This window comes from Parasteatoda tepidariorum, chromosome 5 (assembly GCF_043381705.1).
Source record: "Parasteatoda tepidariorum isolate YZ-2023 chromosome 5, CAS_Ptep_4.0, whole genome shotgun sequence".
Lineage (NCBI taxonomy): Eukaryota > Metazoa > Arthropoda > Arachnida > Araneae > Theridiidae > Parasteatoda > Parasteatoda tepidariorum.
The window spans coordinates 44537819-44551078 of record NC_092208.1 but is presented as its reverse complement, the minus strand read 5'-3'; positions in this window follow the sequence as shown (position 1 = coordinate 44551078).

Sequence of the window (13260 nt, the reverse complement as noted above, 5' to 3'; positions counted from 1 at the left end):
TTTTTTTTCCATAGTTTCCATGAATTAAAGCTTAATTCCATATGTTTTTACGTCTTTTTTTCTGTATCGCGCATTGATACGTATGCACTATCCATTTCATGCAGCTCTGTGGATGTCTCGCACGACTTTCTTACTTTCTTTGCTTGCTCCCCTAATTTTTTTGAGCAGTGTAGTTAGAGCTAGTTAGACCGAACACTCCGTTCTTGAATTAAAAGTTCAAGCTTTGCGCCACCGTGACGTCACAGGGAAAAATCGGGACTTTGGCTCGGCGAGAGTTTCTTCAAAGGAGTGAACCAGCCCTTCTATTCTCTCTTTAGCCCTGAGTTTTCTGTGTCTCTTTTGTCTCATTTTGAAGCAGAATATAAATTAAAATACGCATCTCACTTTTTCTGATCCTGCTTTTCTCTGAATCGTTCTTATTAAAATAGATGAATCGTATTTTTTTAAATTACGTTACCTTAAGTTAGTAAATGTGTTTTCGTACTTAGGAGGAAAAAAAGGCCTCATTTTAGATTGGCAATAACTGTAATAATTTTCATAGTATTTTTTCAATATCTTATTTAAAAGTTCAAAGATTGAATAAAAAAATTATAAAATATGTAGACCAATTGTTGAGTTACAGAATCTAATAAGCTAAAGTTGTTATAAAATTATGAATAAAAAACTACAAGATGGATAAGTTATGAAATTAATGAAGCATAGAATGAAAGGATAAATATGTATAGCAAAATATATGATAAAATTAATTAGGAAACAATTAAAAAGCAGGTGAGTAATTTCAGATATACACAAATAATAGTGATGGAAGCAAGAGTATTGGAAAATATCGGAATTATCCCTGACAAATTTAAGAAACATTAAAAAAAGTTAAGCAGTCACAATTTTAAATTTTAATAAATATGATTTGATGTTATAAAAAATAAATTAACTATACGAAAATAGTAGTGAATATATCATAGATTTGTTTCTTTATGTCATGGCTTTTCTAAAAATATTTTTCCCCCGTGTTTTCATAATAGCACGCATTTTACAGAAAATATTTGAACAACTTTAATGAAAATATTTTCAAATTTTTTTAAAGACTCTCTTATGAAGAAAATATTGTCAATCAAAAGTTTTTCAGTATAAAATATATGCAATTTTTTTTCAAGATATTGTAAGCATTTTGAAGAATACAAATTTCTTCTAAAATGGAAATAATTTGAAAAAACCTGGTAAAAATGAAAGAAATGAAAAGAATTTCTTTTCAAACTGCGTAAATAAATTTGTGATACTTTTTTCTTTAAAATATGAACACTTAATAATGTGATGATATATATAGGGGATTATTTTTTTAAACTCAGTTTATTAATTAAGGTATTCAAAAGCAATTGATTATTCTGAAGATAATATTTATGTAATTAACTGAAATAATTGTGTGTATGTAAATTTTTCTTCCTCTTTCTTTATAGAAGGGCGAAGATTTTTTCTCGTTATTTGAATTTTTCTAGTCTTAAACGAGGATAAAATTTTCACTTTAATCAACAAGCATCTTTTAAAAATATCCATGAGCGCGAAGATTCGTTTATGAATTTTGCGAGTGCTGTATTGAGGCGAGCATAGGATAGATAAGGCGATGAAACAGTTGTCAAATAAAACCGCTGCGAGTGGAGGTGTCCGGGAGTCGACATTAGGGAAAATCGCGTCCCGGCTTGCTTCCCTACTTATCCTGGAGGGTTCTTGACGGGGTGGGTAGTGACCACCTTCCAATACTTATAGAAATCGATTTCAGGGGGAAAACTCAGGGAGATAGTCGGCTCCGCTTGAACTTTCGTAGAGCTAATTGGACTGTTTATGAAAAGATGTCTGAAGATATGGTAGCCCAGACCTCTCCTTCAGAGGATGTGGAGAAAAAGTGGTCTCGTCTTTAAGTTCATTATATTCTCTGCCGCAAAGGCTTCCATTCCCCGTGGAAACTATAAAGGGAAGAAACACCAATTTATACATAAACGTGACCGCTTCTCCAAAGGAGAGCGGAACTTCAAAGGGAGATTTCCCTGTTATCTAGTATGGATAAAAAGATCGAACTAAATAAAAATGCAGAAATTAAAAGAAGATATGTGGGGGAGATCAAGCGTACTAACTGACAGGACACATGTAAAAAACTAGATCATAGAGCCCCAAATTCAAGGCTGTGGAAAATGACTAAAAGTATTGATAAATTGCCAGTCAACATCGATGATACCAATGCCATCGTTGGGGATGACGGTTCTACCACGGTAAATGATCAAGAAGCAGCTGAGGTTCTGGCCCGGCATTATGCCAAGGACAGCAAGGTAACATTTAGCAGAACGGACAGAAGGCTGGCCAGAATTACAAGAAATCTGGTGAAATCCTGCCGTGATGCCAAGGCTGATAACCCTTTATTTGATGATGATTTCACAGCAGAGGAACTAACATTTGCTCTCCAACACCAAGATCTGACTAAATCTCCTGGACCAGATGGTATTCAAGGTCATTTCCTTACTCATCTGAGCACTGAGGGCAAAAATAGGCGCCTTCACCTCCTCAATTTGTCTTGGTCGGCTGGGAAACTTCCAGTACAGTGGAAATCGGCCATAGTCATCCCCATTCGTAAACCCAAGAAGAAAATCAGTTCGGTCGTTAGTTATCGTCATATTTCTCTCACTTGTATTATATGTAAACTTATGGAAAGGATAATATTGAGAAGACCACCTCTTATGGAATAACTTAATTCCTTCTGAGCAATATGCGTTTCGAATAGGCCATGGCACAATGGACCAGATATTGTTATTCAGTCAGAGATGCCCAAAACTACAAACCCACGAATCACACTTTGGCGGTTTTCCTAGACCTAACTAAGGCATTTGATAGGGCATGGAAGTATAGACTACTAAACAAGTGTTACAATGACTTTAACATCAGAGGTAGAGCTCTCCCTTGGATCTCAAACTTTCTATATCATAGAAATTTTTACGTAAATTTTCAAAATAGGCAGTCAGGATTTTTCAAGTCATACCAAGGAATCCCTCAGGGATCCGTTCTCAGTCATACTCTGTTCTCTATGTTTATTGCGGGAATCGAAAAAACTGTTTCTCCATGTCAGATTGTCATTTTTGCGGACGATATTGTCTTGTGGACTAGTGGTTCGGACATAGGCGAATTGGAATCTAAAATTAACGATTCCTTGGAGGCTGTAAGGGATTTTTCGCTCTCCCACAAGTTAAACTTTAGCCCTTCAAAATCTATTAGTAGCTTCTTCACCACAAATAGACGCCTCTATAATTATACTTCTGCTGTATATCTTTCTGATCAGTTACTGGACTGTGACAAACATCCAAGTTACTTGGGTTTTACTTTGGATCCTAAAATAAATTGTAGGAAATATATTGAGAAAATAGGAGACAAAGCGAGAAAGCCCCTACGAATTTTGAAGTATATCTCGGGTAGAGACTGAGGCGCTGATGCCTCTACTCTTAGACCTACTTATTGTTCCCTCGTGCGGCCCATTCTTGAGTATGGCTATCAAATATTTCAAACCGCTTCTGCCTCTAATTTAAAGATCCTGAATCGTGTCCAATCGAGTGCAGCTAGAATAATCACTGGGTTAAGGAATAACTGCCCCAATGAAGTGGCACTATATGAAGCAGATATTATGCCTCTGGCAATGAGATTCAAGATTGGCTCCTTTAATTATTTTAATAAACTAATGAGCCTTGGTTATTCTAACAGGACAGCTGCATACATCTTGAATTGGAGAGGTAGTCAGCGTTTGAAACGAGACACCCCATTGGAATATGTTAAGAAGGAGGGGTATATTGAATTTGAGGTCGTTCCTTCGATCTCTCTAAATTGTTTGCCTCCTACGGTGACCCTTAGGGGCATCAGTTTTAATGACAATCTGAGATCTCAAGCCAATAAACAGGTGGATCATCCAGACCTGTTGAAACAGTTGGCCCTAGAGGTTGTCAATAATATCCCTTCTGGAGCCTTGGTCATCTACACTGACGGTAGCAAGATGGAGGACGGTAGAACCGGGAGTGGTGTTTTTGTCTACAGCAATGATAGTGAAGTCAGGATCAGTATCCGAAAGCCTGACAATTGCTCAGTCTTTGGAACTGAGATCATGGCTATTGGAACTGCCCTGAATTATGCCCAGACAACTGATAATAATTGCATTTGGATATTGACCAGTAGTAGGAGTGCTGTTCAGTATTTCAAGAACTGGCCGGAAATATTGGATATTCCTGGCCAGGAGATTAAGAAGCTTCTATCTGAGATAGGCCTGAAGACACCAATAAGCCTCCAATGGATCCCATCGCANAAAGTTTGAAGGAAATCCAGTAAAGCAAAATTATTTAAAATAAGTATGTTCCTTTAACAATATATCTATACTCGTTGCAAAGCTAAAAATAATCAAGGCTACCACCGCCTGCTTATAAGATTTTCTAGTGTTGCCAAATGGTGCTTTTTATCAGTAAATTTTATGACTTGTGAGTTAAAAATTATTCTTGTTGAAATTATTCAATCAATGCGAAACTGTTATACTAAATAATAATAAAATATAAAACAATATTTAAAACTCACATATATTCCAGTTGACTTTAATAGGCTTTCAAGGTGGAGGAATTTATGCGTGAAAAACCAGTCAATATCAAAACATATAACTATTGGTTGGCAATAAAGTAATTTTAAATGGCTTCAGATTGTTATTCATTTGTCGATGTTAAAAATAGCGGTGCAGTCTGTGTCTTTAAAATTTTTGAGAAATACTCAAGCGGTTCCCAATTTTTTTCTGCAGTGGAACGCTAAAAGAATCAACCTTTTTTTTGGTGGAACTTCGACTTTATAAGTAAAGTATATACTAAAAAATGTGAAGGTATTGACGATTAAAAGATTTTTTTGAAAGCATTTAATATATTTATAAGTATTTGTATCTGGAGCTCTATCTTGTCTATTTAATAAAACATACACTGATAAAAAAGAAGAAAATAAAAAAAAAATCCGAAACGTTTCTGAATATGTGTTGCAGTTACTACTCCTATTATTTTTAAAAATATTTCTTAAGGCACTGGTCAAAACATTTAAAAGATATTGTAAGTCTTGTACAAAATAACGGTATATGCTACTTTGTTGTTGCATAAAATGGAAGAAGGGAGTCACAAATACGAATTTCTCTTATTTTCAAACTTCGCACTATGCAGATTTTGAATTTGACGTCGAAGACGACGCTTTATGGCCTGGTTTCTTAGGACAGGTCGGTGTTACAAAACGTCATCTTGAAGCGATCGCTAACCCCTGATTGGTCAATTTGTGAGTTAGAAGGCATACGTCATCGAACGCTAAGCTTGAACGACGACTGACGTCCTAATCAACTAATGTTGGATTACAGCGTAACGTTAAGGACCGAAGCAATTTCGGACAACATCCAACAGAGCATTGAAATCAGCCAAGATTTTGATTTTAACATTAAACATAGCTTCTTCTTCCTCTTCTTAATTTAGCTAAGCTATAATGTGTTTTTACTTGGATAGAGTGATTATTTGTTCTCTGAAGCACTGATCTATCAGTTTTTATTGTAAATTTGAAATTCATATTGTGATGCTTTAATGAGATTGTTATCTATATATATATTTCTCTTACACGGCGATAAAAAAAAGCCTCATTACAACTCTCCGAATGGCAACGCTAGAAAATCAACCAATAATTGCCGCTAAAAATGTCACATGCCAAATCTAGGTTAGGTGGCTCAACATATAGCGCTTCTAAAAACGGAAACTGAAATAACCAGAGTGTAAAATATTATGTGCTTATGCGCATCGTATTTTTTGTTAAATAATTTATTTATTATATATCAGTTTATAGATGGTAACGAGAAGAGTTTTGTGGTTGCTATGGTGACTAATTAGAAGGTAAATTGTTTTTTTGAGTGAGTGTGAGATTTGTTTTTTGGAACTGCGATGCTGTAATTTTATTGTTTAGTTAATAAATCTTCCTTTTATATTAAACGTGATAGTAGTTTCCTTAATTATTTGATTCGAAGTCCTTGGAGTTTTATTTGAGGTTAGTTTATTTTGTATTTTTTGACAAGAGAGAGCATTCTTACCAAATGAGATTTCTTCCAAAATTCAATGTTTTGTTTATGCAGGTTTTTCCATTGCAATTCACTTATTTCAATTTTTAATAGACTTAATTATAGCCAAAATTTTAACCTTTTTAAAGAGATATCAGTTTTAGAAATTTTATCTTAAGATTTTATACTATAGCACATTTCTAATAGGTTTAACGAATTACATGTCATTTATTTGAATTCAAATTTATTTTAATGACTTAGTATTTACTAAAAAGATGTAATTTTTTTTTTAAAAAAAAAAAGTTGTTATATGGATTTGAATGATTGTTTTGAATTCTTAGAATTTTGTGCATTTGCAATGTACCAAGTTAGTAGCGAGCGAAGCGAGCTTGGTTTGCGAAGCAAACCATATAAGATTGTGTAGCAATATTTGGGGGTTGGCGAGCTTTAGCGAGCAGGGGGCACAGCCCACTAGTTTATTAGATTTCTGCTCTTCGGCGCCTGCCTATTCATCTTAATTATTTGCCGTTAGTGCTATTATATTGTGATCTTTGGATTTACCTATCTTTACCAAGAATTGCAATAAAATATTCTGGTAATCTAAAAGTAATAAAATTTAAAATTTTAAAATCAGTTAAATCAGGACCAATTTTTTAATTCTTCTTGTTGTGCACGAACTTCTGAATAGCACTAAAAAACCTGACTATTATATTTAAAGTGAACTTTTTAATGAATGTACTATAGCTACCTTTTAAAAATGTGTCTTATTCTTTCTAATGCATTGCGAATGCTTAATAATATTAAATTTATGAATTTATTCAAAAAAATACATAATGTCCATAAAACTATTTGAATTTAAACTCATAATGCAATGTATAATAATTTTTTTCCTTCATTAGTATCATTAAAATATTTTTGCTATTATTCACTTTTTTAATTAATTTTTTTCCTTATAACAGGCCAGCAAGGCAGTGGTAAGTATATCAACTGTTTTTATATATTAAATATAACTATTTTTTATCTATTTTTCTACATTCCATTTATCTATTGATATTGTGATAGTTTTTATCTATATTTTATTTCAATTAAGTGTTTAGTTTAACTTAAAGTTTTTATGATTTAGTATTGAGTCAAAGTTTGAAGGAAATCCAGTAAAGCAAAATTATTTAAAATAAGTATGTTCCTTTAACAATCTATCTATACTCGTTGCAAAGCTAAAAATAATCAAGGCTACCACCGCCTGCTTATAAGATTTTCTAGTGTTGCCAAATGGTGCTTTTTATCAGTAAATTTTATGACTTGTGAGTTAAAAAATTATTGTTGTTGAAATTATTCAATCAATGCGAAACTGTTATACTAAATAATAATAAAATATAAAACAATATTTAAAACTCACATATATTCCAGTTGACTTTAATAGGCTTTCAAGGTGGAGGAATTTATGCGTGAAAAACCAGTCAATATCAAAACATATAACTATTGGTTGGCAATAAAGTAATTTTAAATGGCTTCAGATTGTTATTCATTTGTCGATGTTAAAAATAGCGGTGCAGTCTGTGTCTTTAAAATTTTTCAGAAATACTCAAGCGGTTCCCAATTTTTTTCTGCAGTGGAACGCTAAAAGAATCAACCTTTTTTTTTGATGGAACTTCGACTTTATAAGTAAAGTATATACTAAAAAATGTGAAGGTATTGACGATTAAAAGACTTTTTTGAAAGCATTTAATATATTTATAACTATTTGTATCTGTATATGGATCTGTATCTAGTCTATTTAATAAAACAGACACTGATAAAAAAAAGAAAATAAAAAAAATCCGAAACGTTTCTGAATATGTGTTGCAGTTACGGCTTCTATTATTTCTAAAAATGTTTCTTAATGCACTGGTCAAAACATTTAAAAGATATTGTAAGTCTTGTACAAAATAACGGTATATGCTACTTTGTTTGTTGTTGCATAAAATGGAAGAAGGGAGTCACAAATGCGAATTTCTCTTATTTTCAAACTTCGCACTATGCAGACTTTGAATTTGACGTCGAAGACGACGCTTTACGGCCTGGTTTCTTAGGACAGATCGGCGTTACAAAACGTCATCTTGAAGCGAGCGCATACCCCTGATTGGTCAATTTGTGAGTTAGAAGGCATACGTCATCGAACGCTAAGCTTGAACGACGACTGACGTCCGAATCAACTAATATTGGATTACAACGTAACGTTAAGGACAGAAGCAATTTCAGACAACATCCAACAGAGCATTGAAATCAGCCAAGATTTTGATTTTAACATTAAACATAGCTTTTTCTTCCCCTTCTTAATTTAGCTAAGCTATAATGTGTTTTAACTTGGACAGAGTGATTATTTGTTCTCTGAAGCACTGATCTATCAGCTTTCATTGTAAGTTTGAAATTCATATTGTGATGCTTTTATGAGATTGTTATTTATTAGATTTCTGCTCTTCGGCGCCTGCCTATTAATTTTAATTATTTTTCGTTAGTGCTATTATATTGTGATCTTTGGATTTACATATCTTTACTGCCCGGTGGCTGAGCGGTAGCGCTTCGCGCTGTCGCGCCACAGGTCCCTGGTTTGATCCTCGGACCGGGCAAGGTTGACTCAGCCTTTCGTCCCTTCAGTGGGTCGATAAATGAGTACCAAGCATGCTTGGGAACTAAACACCGGGGGTTCCGCTTTCGGCTGACCACCTGACCGGAACATCTGCTCTTGCACCCCAGAGCCCAAGGTCAAGAAAACTGAGATGGGCACAGTAGGCCTTGGCCCTCTATGGGCTGTCGCGCCACTGAGTTTAGTTTTTTTAATTTCAAACGTAATAAAATTTAAAATTCTAAAATCATTTAAATCAGGACCAATTTTTTAATTCTTTTTGTTGTGCACGAACTTCTGAATATCACTAGAAAACCTGACTATTATATTTTAAATGAATTTTTTGATGACTGCACTATAGCTACGTTTTAAAAATTTGTCTCATTTTTTCTAATACGGTGTTAATGTTAGATATTATTGAATTTATGATTTATTCAAATTTATATTCATAATATCTATAAAACTATTTGACTTTAAACTCATAATGTAATGCATAATAATTTTTTTCTTTCGTTAGTATAATTAAAATATTTATATTATTATTCACTTTTTTAATTAATTTTTTTTCTTATTACAGACGGTGGTAAGTATATCAAATGTTGTTATGTACTAAATATAACTATTTTTTATGTATTTTTCTACTTGTCATTTATCTGTTCATATTTTGATCGATTTTATCTGTATTTTATTTCACTTAAATGCTTAGTTTAACTTAAAGTTTTAATAACTTAGTATTGAGTCAAAGTTTGAGGGAAAGCCATTAAAGCAAAATTATTTGAAATTAGTATGTTTCTTTAACTATGTACAGTCCGCAAAAAAATAAAACGAATCATCCTGAATAACTATCGTTCTAATGATCGGATTTTCACGATCTAAGTGTCAATCTTAATGGTTCCCGGGGGTGACCTCAAATATGCTAATTAATTAGTGCTAACTATTAATTAAGTTATGGAATCAGACGCAAAAACGTTTTTTCTCTGAATAAGCATATACTTTTTTTACATATTTGGAGTCTAGACAATTGAATTAGTGGGGCTGGGTAGAAAAAATTTTAAAAAAATTGGGTCGTAAATTGGGTTGCAATAAAGGTTTCTTTATTTGACGATAGTCCAGAAAATCGTCAAAAAAAGCCACCAGCACAAATGAATATTTTAAGATAACCCATTGACTAATTCAAAAGAGGAATAATTAATTTTACTAGGTTGCTAGGCAACCAAGCTCTGACTGCAAAAAAAATTGAAATAATGTTCTGTGATTGCTCGGAGAGGTGTAATTAATTGTTAATAGAAAATATCTCGACGTTTCTAGGCAATAGACAATTTTTAAACTGATTTCTGTCCAAAAAGCAAAAAAAATTATATTTTAATCTCCTTCGAAAAGAAAATTTGAATCGATTTATAAGTTATTTATGATTTTCTAAGCTTTTAGAATTTAAATACATGAACTTTTTATTTGACATTATTTAGATTATGTTGTTTTTGCTATATTTATTCGAGGATTTCATACTAAAATCAATTAACATAACTTATTATAACTATATACAAAATTTTAGAAAAAATCATTTTTACAGCTTTAATCGAGTCTTCTAGGCAAGAAAGTTTGAAGAAAAAAAAGTGCTTGAAAAATAAAATGTAGATTGTATAATAATTCTAATGCACATTCACAAGGTTTTCTATAATTTACGATATTTCTTTTTTCTATAACTCAAGGAATTGCTGAATGTTTAGTGGCATTTTAAAAAGATTGAAATATGTTATGTTTAAGAATAAGATATTGAAATAATATGTTGCATATTGTAGGATTCATTGTTTAAAAAATCGCTTCATTCTACTAGATATTTAGGTTACATCGTTTTCTTTGGATAAAGATGATTAGCAAATAGCATCCTCATGTTTCGATACATTCTGAAACTTATACGTTCGCAAATTCACCATAAAATGTCGCACAGCATATTCTTCAATTACGATAAGCTACATTTACCACCAAATACTGCTACTATGGTTATTTTTGCTTTCTTATATATATCTGATGATCTCTTTTTAAACAGAGCTCGTAAGATCCTTAAGATACTGAAATGGGGGCACAAAAACTTAAGAGATAAAATATTTAATTTCATTAACTCAAAATATCTGGTGTCAAAATGTTAATTTTTAAGTTAAATATAACTTTTACAATATTGATGTTCTTACATTTTTAAAGACCATATGAATCCTGATAAAATATTAAAATGCATATGTTTACTTTAACTAGTGTAAAATCCTTATCAAAATAATGATCAAGACCCAAATGTAAAACAGTATAATTGACGATAAAAACTCAACTGGCTTCAAAACATATGAAGAGGGAAGTAAAAGTAGACATGTTTCGAGATTTCAAATATAATCGCCCATTCACAAGACTTGTCAGGATTGGATAACTTGTGACTTTTATTATTGGACGCTCAAAACATGTCTATCTTTATTATAATCTATAATTTTTTTAAATCAATGAAGTTTTTATATTTTCGATTCAGTTTCTTGGGATTATCCATTTAGTTACACAACATATTAAGTTATTTCACTCGATATTAAAATAAGCTTTACATAATTTAATAATATTTACTTTGTAAAAAAATCAATGCAGTACAATTTTTTTTTATTTGCTGCAAGCCTTAACATTTTAATTTAAGGACATAAAAAAATTCCGTTTACAATTGAAATTTCAAAAGTCGATTGTGAAAATGGAATGTCCCCTAGCACCAGAAATCGAAATTAAATAGTTACATGGACAACTATTTCAAACAAGTTAGCGTTTTTGTCCTACTCGCAGTTGTTGGAAAACTTATTTTTTATATATCGATTTCAAAGTTTATTCTGCATATATTTTAGGGTACACTTTCGGAGTATTTCGATTGGGTTTATTTTTACACCCTTATTTGCTTAAAATTATTAAATAATTTGCTTAAAATAAATTATTCAAGCTACATGATTTAATGCATTTATAGTATAATAGTAAACAGGGCTTCCATCGCATATCCTTAATCTTAATACCGCGATCATTAAATAAATGGAATAAGCTTAGATGTATAAGAAAAGTTAATTTTTTCCTCGTTTTAATTTTCAAGGAATGATATGTTTCGATCAAACAGATTTCCTTCTGGAAATAGAGAAATTATTGAGTAGGTCCCTTGGAGCAATATCATTTTCATCCTCTTTTGTCGAAATATAGCAAAGGTTGGTTTTCACAATTTCTGTAAAAAGTATGTTAGCCTTCTTGCCACGTTTTTTTTTTATTATTAAAGTAAGTTCGGAAATTGCGTATTTTTTATAGCATTTATTTTAAAATCAGATTACTCTAAAATTGACACGGCTTCGGAATCTTCTTACAAATTTTAATTTTTAGTATTTCCTGCTTAACAAAATAAGGCATTTTCCTGATAACAAATTATACTATAATAATATGTTGGGAATCGTGCTAAAGTAAAAAATTAAGCAAAATAGTTAGTATATTATCAGGAAAAAAATCTACTTTGTATCATAAAGAAAGAGTAAAAGATATAATGAAATAATTAGTGAATCACACGTGGTCAGATAATTAAAAATTTAATTTCACAACTAAGATGTTAGGACGACATTTAAGATACTGAGATATTTTAAGAAGCTAAAATTTTGGCTATGTATTCGACAGCTTTTTATGTTCTGTATCTTTAAACTCTTTGTCGTGACTTATAAAGCATAAACACTATTTTAGATGATCTATGTTGAAGTCACAAGAAACAAAAACAAAAAAAGACAATCAATAATTTATATTCTTTTTTCGAAAAAAATAGTATGGCTTAGTAAATAATCAGCTGTTTTGCATTAAATAATTTTAAACAGAGGAATGTTTTTAATTTCTTAACAAGTTTTTATTCTTAGCTAGCAGACAATAATTCTTTTAAAAAAACCTGGACTATAATTTAAAAAGGAACTTTACTTTAGAGAAAACCTAAATTAAAGTACTAAAAAAATTGATTGGTATATTAATGAAGAAATAATAAACTTAAAAGAGTGAAGAATAAGATTATAAAAATGTTGAAATTTAATTAAGTAGTTGGTAAAATAGTTCTGCGAAACACTTCTGTAAATTTCTTTTAAGATTAAGATGATATAGGGTAAACCAACCAGTGAAGGAACACACCCCAGTGAAGGAACATTTCATAAATATTTTTTAAAAATAAGATTTTAAACGTTTTAATTTAGATTGATTGGTAACAGTAGCTTACTACCTAACAATAGGAAGTCATCTAACAATGCATTGAGTTACCTGGTCTCAGTGTGTTCTCTGGAAAAAGTTTTGAATTTGTTAGTATCTGTTCAACGCCTTGTTTCTTTGACAAAATTTTAAGATCAGTGTTTGTAGTTATCCGTTTAAAGTACAATTAATTGCATATAATAATGCTTTTTTTTTCATTGTGAAAAAGAGTATTCAAAATATGGTTATTGAAGTTACGTTTTATTTATTTTAAGCATCATAACATAAGCAAGTACTGAGATTAGGGGGTGTTTATTAACTGGATTACCGAACGATGAAAAACCAATGAATAAACAAGTGTTCCTTTACTGGG